Genomic DNA, 12,234 nt, shown 5'->3' with positions numbered 1-12,234 from the left:
CGTGAATACGCCTTAAAGAATGTTCCGCGAAGCAGATAGGTAAGTACAAATGTCAAAAATTGACAAAACGCAGAAGTTATAGGTGTCCGGGGAATATCAGATTTTTACCTCGGATCCGTTACCCTAGTCCCAATTAGCCTATTTGTGCATAGAAGTTCACTTAAGATAAAACTCAAACTAAAAGTCACCGTGATGTAATTGTTTTTGAACCCGTGGCAATGACCTGGAGAGTCTGGACAACTTTGCATTGACTTTTAAGGAACGTTTTCCTTTCAAGCCGTGCATTTAATAGCACGAACAACACAGTCCTTGAACACAATTTGCATTGCGAACTTTCCTTGTTGTCTTCCAATGAAGCAAGAATCTAAAATCCAGTTAAGGAGGCGATAAGGCTGCTTGCTCTTCTTACACTTCTTATCAGCTGCAGAGGAGGGTCCTGGTCGCTTGCATAGAGCTCTCGGAAGGGATTACGTCACACAATTAACCCTCTCTGCTTCGTTGCCAGTGCGTGAATGCGTGTACGGTGTGGAGGTCAAGCTGTCCGGTTGAAATGATAGAGCGAGTGCTCCTGGTTGTGTTTTGTGGCGAGTGTTCTCTGGACTCCCAATTACTGGTGAGTACTGTTATGATACTAAAGTAGCGACCGCCCATGGCTTAACCCTTCGATGTGTATAATACAGTGCCCATATTTTGAGAACTTATTTATAATAGAAGTATCATTATGTTTCTAGGTCCAAGGATTTGGGCTGCAAACGTATACGAGTATACGCTTGTTTAAAAACAAAAGTTTTAAAACCTCTAAACTTCGAGGTTCCTATCTCAAGGGGTCATGTTCGTTGATTGAGTCAGTGAGTAAAGAAGAGACCAGTGTAGCTTCCCCCCAGATTATGTGATAATTAGACGTCGGATTTTAGGTTTCTAACCTATTTTCTCCTTAGCAAGTAATTGAAAAATAACAAGTTATTCATTAACCCTACGTACACCAAGAGGTTACGCGTAACACTGCACACCAAGGGAGGGTTAAAAATTGTTCACCACATAAATCATTATTTCTGTCCCAGAAAATTTAATATTCTTCTCTATTTTGTAGTAACTATAAACTAAGACAACTGAAGGCTACGAACAGAGCAGGTATTAAGTATATCACCTTTATTATTCGTTATTCTTACAATATATTTTAACATTATGGAAATTCTATTAAGTATATCACCATTTTTATGTGTTATTCTTACAATATATTTTAACATTATGGAAATTCTATTCACATATTTCCCGAATTATAAGAGCAATGATGTAGTACTACAGACATAAATTATTTTTGTTGTTGGAAGCTACAGAGTAAGCATTATTGTATTATATTACTTTCCAAAAGTCATTGTTGGTTACTCTGAATCAATAGCCTTGCGTTTGCAAGAGCGGCACACGTGACTTTCTTCACTATGTTTTCCACAAACAAAGGCTTCACATTTTCCACATACAATTGTTGTTCTTGCAAACTTGTTCAACTGTACATTTTTTGATCTGGCTTCTTTGCAACAAAAAACACATCTTCCTCTTCCTGTTCTCGGTTCTTTTACATGCGCATTATGGTAACACGTTACACCAAGGGTGGGTACTTTATGTCCACCACGAAAACTATTTTTTAAATTTTGGGTTATTTTCTAGAAATTAAAAGTATTGAATGACAGAAAATAAGAGTTATATTATTTTTGACACAAAACCTGAGTTATGACATGATACTAAAGAAATATCCATAAAAATTCTTATCCGAATCAAAGTGTGGACAATTTTTAACCAACCTTGGTGTACGAAGCGTTAAAAAAAACGTAACTGATGAAGTTTTATAATGCCTAAAATAACCTATTTTAGGTTTAACTGCCTAAAGTAAACTTTTTTAGGTTGTTACATGTTTTTTCAGGTTTTACAGGATTCTTATATCTCACAGAGGTATTTTACTTGGTTCAGTGCCGAAACAATTCAATGACTGACGTGTTTGAAACATGTTTTCTGCCGATTTCCCTCCCTCCAAGTATATGATTTTTTTTAAAAAAAAATGCATAGTGGCGGCGATTAGATTGCCCCCACACTATGGACTCTTAATGCTAAGCCTTGTCTACTAAGAGCAATGAAAAAGTAACAGCGCAAGCATAGTATTAATTTGTGGATAATTTTGAAAGTTATGTAAAGAAATTAAAATTTGGGGAAAAAAACAATATTTGGTATACGTATTAAAATTTCGTACGGTTCTTGTGAAATTTTATTTCTAACGATTATAAATTATCAGTATATTCAGGAATTTTGAACAATTTCTTTTAGAACCTACTTCACGATTTCTGGACCCTGATTTGAGATTTTTAGAAACTATTTTAGGATATTTAGAATCTATTTTAGGATTTTTAGAGCCTATTTTAGGAATGTAAAAGCACACTTTTTAGAACTTAAAAATCCGAGGTCTAATAATAAGCATGGCCACCCGCAGTTTTTTTCCTCTGGTGGTGTTCTAAAATGGGGGAAATTTTGATCGATCCTTTCCCCTAGTTAAGAAAATTCTCAAAAAGCATCCTCACCACTAGGCTGTCTTTCACGGCACTCGAAAATCACGCTCCAATTTCATTCGGTTATTCTGCACTTCTGGAAATTTTGAAAAATTATATATTTTCTGAAGTGCTATTCACCATTCTCATTAGGTATGTAAAGTCTTTCTATATATCTCAGGGGGCGCCCTTGGTCATAATTCCTCAAAATACGTATTTAATTACTACTACCCTATTACTGAACGTCACTTTTAAGCGTTAGTGAACGCTTTATTTGGTCTGGTCTGCCCATAAAATCTTCCTTTTCTTCATCTAACGGATTAAATATGCTGCATCTAGTCGAAAAACTGAATTTGAATCAGCTAAATGACTAATTACTAAGGGTGATCCCCCCTCTCCAGCCTCATCGCACATATTGCAACATGGTCTCTAGGTGTAAAGCTTTCTAACATATTTTCTTAACAAAATTAATGATGAAAGAAATTAACCCACCGCCCCCCGAAGGCACTAGAAGGCTCTGACACCTGGAGTCACAGTCAGTATAATCCTCCTTGTGGGTCATTTTGTGTTGTGATATCCATTCATCAATTTCATCTCACCCTCATCGTCACGAGTAGCGAAAAGTGCCAGAAAAGGGACGTAAAATAAACTAAGAATTTTTATATTCAAATACCAATGAAAGATTAGTGAATAGGAAAGACATCTCATATCCAAGAGCAGAATCACTAAATGGGGAGGGTTGGTGGAACGAGATGAAACTTTAATAAAATCGTAGCTTCAGGGGAAAGTACTTCTAAAGAGAATCAAAGAATTTAGAAATTAAAAAAGGAATACAGATCAGTTTGGTTTCACACAGGGAAGATCCACTGAGGATACATTGTGCACACTGGGAAAAGTAGTGGAGAGCTCAGAGGCAAAGTATCTGGTAGCTAGCCATCCTAGTCGACATTGCAGGTGCGCTCAACAGCTTATGGTCGCCGCACCTGTTTAACCCATCCGCTTACCATTTAAATGCCATTTTTTTTGCCATGAAATACCATTTAAATTTGGCTATCTCCCGTGAAGGTTGCACAGCAAGACAAGATGTCAAATATTGTTTAAACTATCCAAGCAATTTACGTGAAAATTTTATATATTGAAGTGGAAGTATAGTAATAAGTATGCACATATGCAGTTTACTTGAAAGATAATTAGAAACTCACCTAATAAATTTGATCACACACATCGTTGCATTCCATTTCCATTCCTCAACCTTTATACAACAAAGAAATGTCAATAGGAGGATGTGTCTCTGTACCCTCTTCCCTCCCAACTCAGAAACCCGTGCACACTCCAGAATACACCTAAAGATAGTGTATGTGATGCATACACACATATATTCGGTTACGAAATAGCAGTTATGGAACAGCATCATTGCTTCTTTGTAATGTAATCTCACCAATAACATAGCATGGCATATTTTCTTATTCTGATGCTAGGTGTTATTTGTTTTCGTGATTTATCATGGAAGCTTTAAATAGGTAATAAATGCCCATATACTTTTACATCAGGTACAAAAACACTACACAAAGAACAGAAAAACACAGCACAATATCACAGCCCTCATTTTGTCATATTTTCCTACTTTTGACGTTTGCACACTTGTATTTTGTATGAATTGAATTTTTTTCACATCTATAAGTACATATAGAACAATTTTTTCTGCTTACCTACTGCTTTTGTCGGGCAGAATTATTTTTTCCATCTCATTCCTGTTAATAATGATTTTTGTGTGTGTGTGTGTGTGTGTGTGTGTTTGTTTGTGTTTGTTTGTTTGTTTGTTTGTTTATATTGCGTAGTAGTTGTGGTGTGTGTATGTTTATATTGTGTTATAGTTGTGATGTGTTTGTGTGTGTCTTGTGTAGTAGTTATGCTGTCTGATGTGTTTGTGTTCGTCTTGTGTAGTAATTGTGCTGTCTAATATGTTTGTGTTTGTCTTGTGTAGTAGTTCCTCCATTCATATTGGGGGTTAGGCGTAGAGCTGACAACTCTGCACTGTAAAAAGACATGTCAAGAAACAGAAATATAAGGCCATGGATGTTCCCAAGGTAAAATATTCCGGAGGTAAAATAGTCCCCCGTTCGGATCTCCGGGTGGGGACTACTTTGGGAGGTCCCTGGACTAAGGATAAGATCTACATTAGGAATAAGGATATTAAATTAGGCACCTGGAATGTTCTGAGCCTTTACCGGCCTGGGGCATTTCAGTGTACAGTTAATGAGATAGTGAAGTATAAATTAGATGTAGTAGCTGTCCAGGAAGTTAGGTGGCCAGGAGAAGGGAATTGTAAAACTAAAAATTATACTTTTTTCTATGGTGGTACTGAAAATCATAATTTTGGAACAGGCTTTTTCATAAATAATAGAATTATCTCGGCTCTTAAAACAGTAGAATTTATTAATGATAGGATATCATATGCAGTTTTACAGGGTAGGTGGTGTAAAATTATTTTAATAAACATACATGCACCAACGGAAGATAAAGATGATAATAATAAAGATGATTTTTATACAGAGTTAGAACAGGTCTTTGATAAATTTTCTCAGTATGATATGAAAATTCTGTTAGGTGACTGTAATGCACAGATTGGCAAAGAAGAGACATTTAAACCCACGATTGGTAAAGAAAGTCTTCATGAATTAAGTAATGATAATGGTATAAGATTGATTACTTTTGCAACCTCAAAGAATTTAATTGTGAAAAGTACCACTTTTAAACATAAAGATATCCATAAATATACCTGGTCTTCTCCAGATGGTAAAACTCATAATCAGATAGATCATATTCTCATTGATAAGAGAAGGCATACTAGTATAATTGACGTTCGTACACATAGAGGTGCTGACTGTGCCAGTGACCATTATTTAGTAATTGCTAAATTAAGAGAAAGACTCTCAGTGATAAATCATAAGCAACAAAATCTAAAAGTTATAAAATTTGATACAGGAAAGTTTGTTGATGAAAGAATTAAGAAAGATTACCAAATTAAACTGTCAAATAGATTTGATGTTTTGCAGGATTTAAATGATGATGAAAATATAAATGAAACAGACGTAAATAAGAATTGGGAGCACATACGTAATGCAATAGAATCAGCAGCTAAAGAAAGTATAGGATACCATAAACCAAGAAAAAGTAAGCCGTGGTTTGATAATGAATGTCATAATCTAATAGAAATAAGAAATCAGGCTAGATTTAGATGGTTAAATAACTCGGATGATACAAATCTAAGCAATTATAAAAGAATAAAGCGAGAAGTTAACCGCACGTTTAGAAGTAAAAAAAGAGATTACTTGAAAAGCAAAATTGACGAAATTGAAACAAACAGCAAAAATAAAAATATCAGAGATTTATATAAAGGTGTAAATGAATTTTGAAAGGGGTGGCAACCTAAAGTAAACTTGATAAAAGATAAAGACGGTGATTTTCTAGCTGACCCATGCGATATTCTAAATAGATGGAAGAACTACTTTAATGACCTTTTAAATGTCCATGTAGGAGATAAATCAGAAGTAAATGAAGTCCACACAGCAGAACCTTTTGTTCCAGAACCTAACTTGACGGAAGTTAAAGATGCTATTAAAAGGCTAAAGAATAACAAAGCACCTGGCATTGATTTAATACCAGCTGAGTTAATTAAATATGGTGGAAATTCATTAATATGTCAAATTCATAAATTAATTTGTTTAATATGGAATAAAGAAGAAATCCCTCAACAGTGGAAAGAATCCATAATTGTTCCTGTGTTTAAAAAAGGTGATAAAATGAACTGCAATAATTACCGTGGAATTTCTCTACTCTCAACAACATACAAAATATTGTCTAACATTATTTTAACAAGACTAACCCCATATGCTAATGAAATTATAGGTGATTATCAATGTGGATTTAAACGTAACAGATCAATTACAGATCAAATTTTTCACATCAGACAGACACTTGAAAAAAAGTGGGAATATAATCAAAATGTCCATCAGCTATTCATTGATTTCAAAAAAGCATATGATTCGGTCAAAAGAGATAAATTATATAATATATTAGTAGAGTTTGGAATACCTAAGAAGCTTGTTAGTATGATAAAAATATGCACCAGTGAAACAGAAAGTAAAATTCGTGTGGGTAATAATATGTCTGACAAATTTACAATTCATGATGGGTTAAAACAAGGAGATGCATTATCTCCATTGCTCTTTAATTTTGCCTTAGAATATGCTGTTAGGAAGGTAAACGAAACTAAAGAAGGACTAAAATTAAATGGTGTGACTCAGTTGTTAGCATATGCAGATGATGTAGACTTACTGGGGGATGATGTGAATACAATTAAGAATAATGCTAAAATATTTTTCAAAACTGCTAAAGAGATAGGTTTGGAAGTTAACAAAGAGAAAACTAAATATATGCTTACAGGCCGAAACCAAGTGTTAGGTAATAATCAAAATCTAATTATTGATAATAACTCGTTTGAACCAGTTTCCAAATTCAAATACTTAGGAGTAATATTAACAAATGAAAATTATATTAAAGAGGAAATAAAAAGTAGGCTTAATTCAGGAAACGCATGTTACTTCTCTCTTCATAAACTTTTGTCTTCTCGTTTAATATCTAAGAAACTAAAGGTTAAAATATACAAAACAGTAATTTTGCCTGTAGTATTATATGGGTGTGAAACTTGGTCCCTTACATTGAAAGAGGAACATAAATTGAGAGTATTTGAAAATAAAATCCTTAGGAAAATCTTTGGACCTAAAAGGGATGAGGAGACAGGTGAGTGGAGAAGGTTACATAATTTAGAACTACATAATTTGTACTCATGTCCAGATATTATTAGAATAATTAAATCAAGAAGACTTAGGTGGGCAGGACATGTGGCACGAATGGGAGAGGAAAGAGGAGTTTACAGGATTCTTGTTGGGAAACCAGATGGTAAGAGACCTGTAGGAAGGCCAAGACGAAGATGGAGGGACAACGTTGAGATGGACCTAAAGGAAATCGGTAGGGATGGGAAAGAGTATATAGATCTTGCTCAAGATAGGAACAGATGGAAGGCCTGTGTTGCTGCAGCCATGAACCTTCGGGTTTAAGAAGGCTAGAGAGTTAGTTAGTTAGTTAGTGGTGGAACGAGAGCGATTGGGGACGATACTACTTTTGCCCCCCCCTCCCCCCGCAGAACTGAATAAGGAGCCCTATACGATAAATCGAGTTTCATAACTTTTCTTTGTAGTTTCCACCACGTGCTCGTGAAAATGTATAACAGGAAATTAATCAGAAGGACAACATTAATAAGTCGGAGAAATCGGATAACTGAAATGAAGTGCTCCGGTGTAAAACACGGTAAGTGACATTTTGGTTATTTCTGAGCTCATTAAGGAAAAAAGGTTACTATAAGCTGTACTGTAGATAAAATGTTTTCCTGTTGTGTTTATCAATTTCAGAAGGCTTCACCGAGTCCAATGCAATTTGTATGACATTTCAAGGATGGCACATTTTACTTTGTAACTCAAAAATGACCAAAATGTCACTTACCACACTCAGAGAACTAAATGCATAATATCGATTGATGCACCCGAATGCATCGATTGGTACACTAAAGTGTGTTTTATGGTTTCTTCGAAGAATCAGATTCACATTTGATGCATTTGGGTGCATTTTTGTATGTCGTGGAAAGAAACACCAAAGTGCATCATTTGATTCAAGTTAGGATTTATTGCTGTCGAGATGCCCTTCAATGGATCAGTCGATGCACCTTGATGCGTTTTGATGCACCAGAATGCATCTGTTTTGATGATACACTTAAACGTTTCGTCTCAGCTACATAAACTCTGTAGCTCAGACCAAACGTTTAAGTGTATCATCCGAAAAGATGCAGGAAGGTGCATCAAGGAACCTCAACCGATGCATTGAAGTGCATCTCGACTGAAAGAAATCCTCAGTTGAATCAAATGATGCACTTTCGTGTTTCTTTCACGACATACAAAAATGCACTCAAATGTATCAAATTTGATTCCGATTCTTCGAAGAAGCCGTAAAACACACTTTAGTGCATCGATATGATGCATTTAGTTTTCTGTGTGCATGTCTTACACCAGAGCCCTTCATTATTAATACTCGTACATATATGATTATCTGTTACGTATAGCGTGATGATTGCTGCAGAAGTAAATAGATTGAAATGTAACAATAGCCTTATTGTCTTTTCGACACTGTTGTGAAAAAAAACAATGTAAATGATTAACACTCGACAAACATACAAGGATTGCGTGAGTAATCAATCGTTTCTTCGAATACAATGACGATAGTGTTTCACTTTTAATATGTATTATTTTACTTATTCTATGCATACACAGGAAAAAAAAGAGAAGCGGTGTGTCAGTGGACATAGACCTGGGGGAGTAGCCAGGGAAGAACGCAACAACGACAGGGGTTCTAAGTTAAGACATGGATGTTTATGCTAATAAAACATTAAAATACTGACCAAGGAAAAAATTATAGTATAAAGAATATATACACTAAAAACGTAACGTTTCCGCCCTCTAACAGGGTCTTCTTCAGACGAAACTTCACAATAAATTGATCTGAAGAAGACCCTGGTAGAAGGTGGAAACAGGCACGTATCTAGAAATTCCTTTCGGGGGGAGCTGAACATCATAGTTTTAAGGAGTATAGATAGAACCTCACATTTGTATGTTTAAGGCCTGTCGTGGCGATTGGGTTCCAAAACGGGGGGGGGGGGATGGAAAGTATACTTTCTCTTGGTAGACAAGACCTACGATTAAGAGGGGAAAAAATGGGGAGCAACTATCCCCTAAATCGTTGCCACTGTTTAAGGCTGCCATTTTAATCAGAACGTGAAATCGGAACGTTCCTTACCACTCGACTCCTCTGTTTCCACGCATTGTGTGCCAGAACCATCTGAGTGTGTGTGTTTGTCCATTTCTTCTCGCCAGGCATCAACACATCTATGGTGTCTTGAGTGCTTTTACGAAGCCGTTACACATGCACGGGATGGACAATCCACTCGACAACGCCAAATTCAAACTGTGGGCTGTGAGGTGGACGCAGACAAATCTCGAATATTTATCTGATAAGAGCCTGAACACCACTACTGTGTCTTGTCCTCCCATGTGTGCAGCTCTTATAAAAGCCGAAACCCACAAAATTGTTCATATTCAGGCCTCTGAAAACCCTTCCGTTCCCAACACATCTAATGTTTCGTCTCCCAATATGATCAAATGCTAACTTATTTATTTCTAGATACGTGCCTGGGTGGAAACGTTATGTTTTTAGTGTATATATTTTTCATAGTATAAATTTTGCCTTGGTGAGTATTTGAATGTTTTATTAACATGGAGACAATGCTTAACTGTGTTACCATGTTTATGTCCTTGATGTTGAGAAAATAAGAGAGAAAAGTAATAAATTGGAATACAACATATAAGATATATAGAATTGGAGCTGACTTTTAAAAAATGTCGGTAGGGTGTCTGCCTGCCAAGTGGGATATCCAGGTTCGATTCTTTGGGGGGTGATTTCAGGCGGAAATTTTTCCACCAATATCCCTGAATGGAGTGGCTATGGGGTTCTCCCAGCCTCAAATACATGGACACCCTGAGACAATCACACCCTTGGGGGTGGAGATGGGAGAATGATGCTGATCCGATCAACTCCACAAATCCACAAATAACGGAGAATGTAAATTAATTACTTAGATTGATATACTGTATCTTACGTTGCTTTCCTACCAGTTTTGCCTAATCGCGACGATGAGGACGAAAACGATGAAAGAAAACTCACAACAAACTCTCATGCCAAGACAGGGATTCGAACTCAGGATCCCTGGCCTCATACATCGCTGCTTTAACCACTCGCCACGGAGGTAGGGAGTAACTAACGTTCAGGTTGCTAAATTGAGAAATTAATTTGGGCAATTCCACATGATTTTGTGCCTATTTTGCCGACAGATTTCCTTGTTCTGTGCCTCGCACGTAAATCACAAATAATTGAGGTGTATAATGTTGAAAGTCATTTCACGTATTTGGAGCAGTCTTGCCGTTTCTAAAATCGACATATTCTACAAGTACAGTAATCCCTCAGTAATCCTACAGATATCAGACCAGAGGACTGCCGCATTAACGAAAACGCTGGAGTAGTGGAGGTCCATTAAAAAAAAAACACATTTTAATAACAAAACCTATGTTTATTGCATAAAATGTTACAAAATATGTATACGTATGTAATGGAAATTAATGTTGTAAAAAAATTACGAAACAAGATACATATTGCATTTTCCTGTAGTTTACGTAACCTTAACTAGGGCTGCGTTAGGTTTACGTTATAACAAAAATAAAATAAAAACTTACATTTCTGCACTAGTACAGTAGTATTCCTTTGAGGGAACAGGTCTAAAAAAAAGTGTCAATTTTCTTTTGTTTCTTTGCTTGAAATGACACTTTTAAAACTTTTTCTTGAAGTCGTTTTAACACCAAGATATCACTCGCAGAGACATCATTTTCTTCTGCCCATGTAATGGACGTAGTGAACGAATCAATGGCAGCGTTGTGAGGTATTACTTTATGTTTTCGTTTGCTCACTCACAGCACTCGCAGCAATACACATAATTAACACGGACAAAAAAGGTGCACATGGGGTTGCGTGTGCAACAATGACGCGTACAGATCGCTATACTGAGCATAGTGTTTACCTCGTGCCAAGGTCTCTGACACCGCCGACATGCAGTAACATGTTTTCTATTTCACTCTCCCCACTCCCTCAACGCCGGTTTGGCAAAGTGCCGGATTATAGAGTGACCACTGTATTAAATCTAACACTCCTAATCATATAAAACTGATCACGCCTAAAATAAAACTATCGTCAAGGAAATAAGCATACAATATACATGCATTATTCGAGGGGTGAACAGAATATTCGTGAAGACGTACGAGGCCGAGGGTCCAGCTTTAATCCAGTGTGTCGTATCCAGACTACTTTCACCGCTTTCTAAAACAGAAAATCGTTGTGTGGACGCACATAATGCCCAATACACTTAAAATTTCCAACAGCATTAATACTAACACACTTAATGTAATAAAAACGTAAAATTTCTATCAGCAACGACGCCGTGAATTGACAGTATCACATAAAACATCCATTACTTGAAAATAATACATCCCCACAAGCAGCAGTCTTACATATTAAACACATGGCATGTAGCAACCAGGATTGTTAAAGGTCCAGGAAGTTTAAATAAATTCAAATTCCGGTCCAGGAGAGAAAAGCGTAAATGGTTTCTGGACCGTAAAGAACCTTTTTATCTGTAAAGTGTTTCAATTCGGTCCAAGTACCTTTTCACCAAATCAATTTAAATACGGTCCAGCAACCCTTTTTCCCGGATCAATTTAAATACGGTCCAGGAACCTTTTTTCAATGTAACAATACGCAACTTGGACCGAATTTAAATTGTGCGAGAAAAAAGGTTCCGCTCCTAAAGCGGAACCCAATAGAACCCATTAGAATTTATGGGTTCCTGGACTTTTAACAACCCTGGTAGGAACTGTGCTCCATCGTGATTACAGTGTTATTTTTTATGTGTGTTACGTCAGTTAAGATTGCTAGTCTTAATTAGTTGGTAATTTCCACGGTTTCAAGCACTGGCAATATTGTAAAC

General features: G+C 36.3%; 1 protein-coding gene across 2 annotated transcripts in view; it reads left to right on the top strand.

The window, feature by feature from the left end:
- The first annotated feature begins 430 nt into the window (after positions 1-430).
- LOC145979469 (alpha-tocopherol transfer protein-like) overlaps positions 431-12,234 on the top strand; it is a 54,570-nt gene continuing 42,766 nt past the window's right edge. The window contains exon 1 of one of the 2 annotated variants that reach the window (XM_083112385.1): positions 431-613. The gene's annotated coding sequence lies outside the window, so the exon portion shown is untranslated. The remainder of the gene's footprint in view (positions 614-12,234) is intronic. The other variant, XM_083112384.1, reaches the window with a different exon arrangement.

Source organism: Lepisma saccharinum, chromosome 26 (assembly GCF_977018435.1).
Source record: "Lepisma saccharinum chromosome 26, izLepSacc3.1, whole genome shotgun sequence".
Taxonomy (NCBI): Eukaryota; Metazoa; Arthropoda; class Insecta; order Zygentoma; family Lepismatidae; genus Lepisma; species Lepisma saccharinum.
This window is presented reverse-complemented; position numbering and strand designations above follow the sequence as displayed.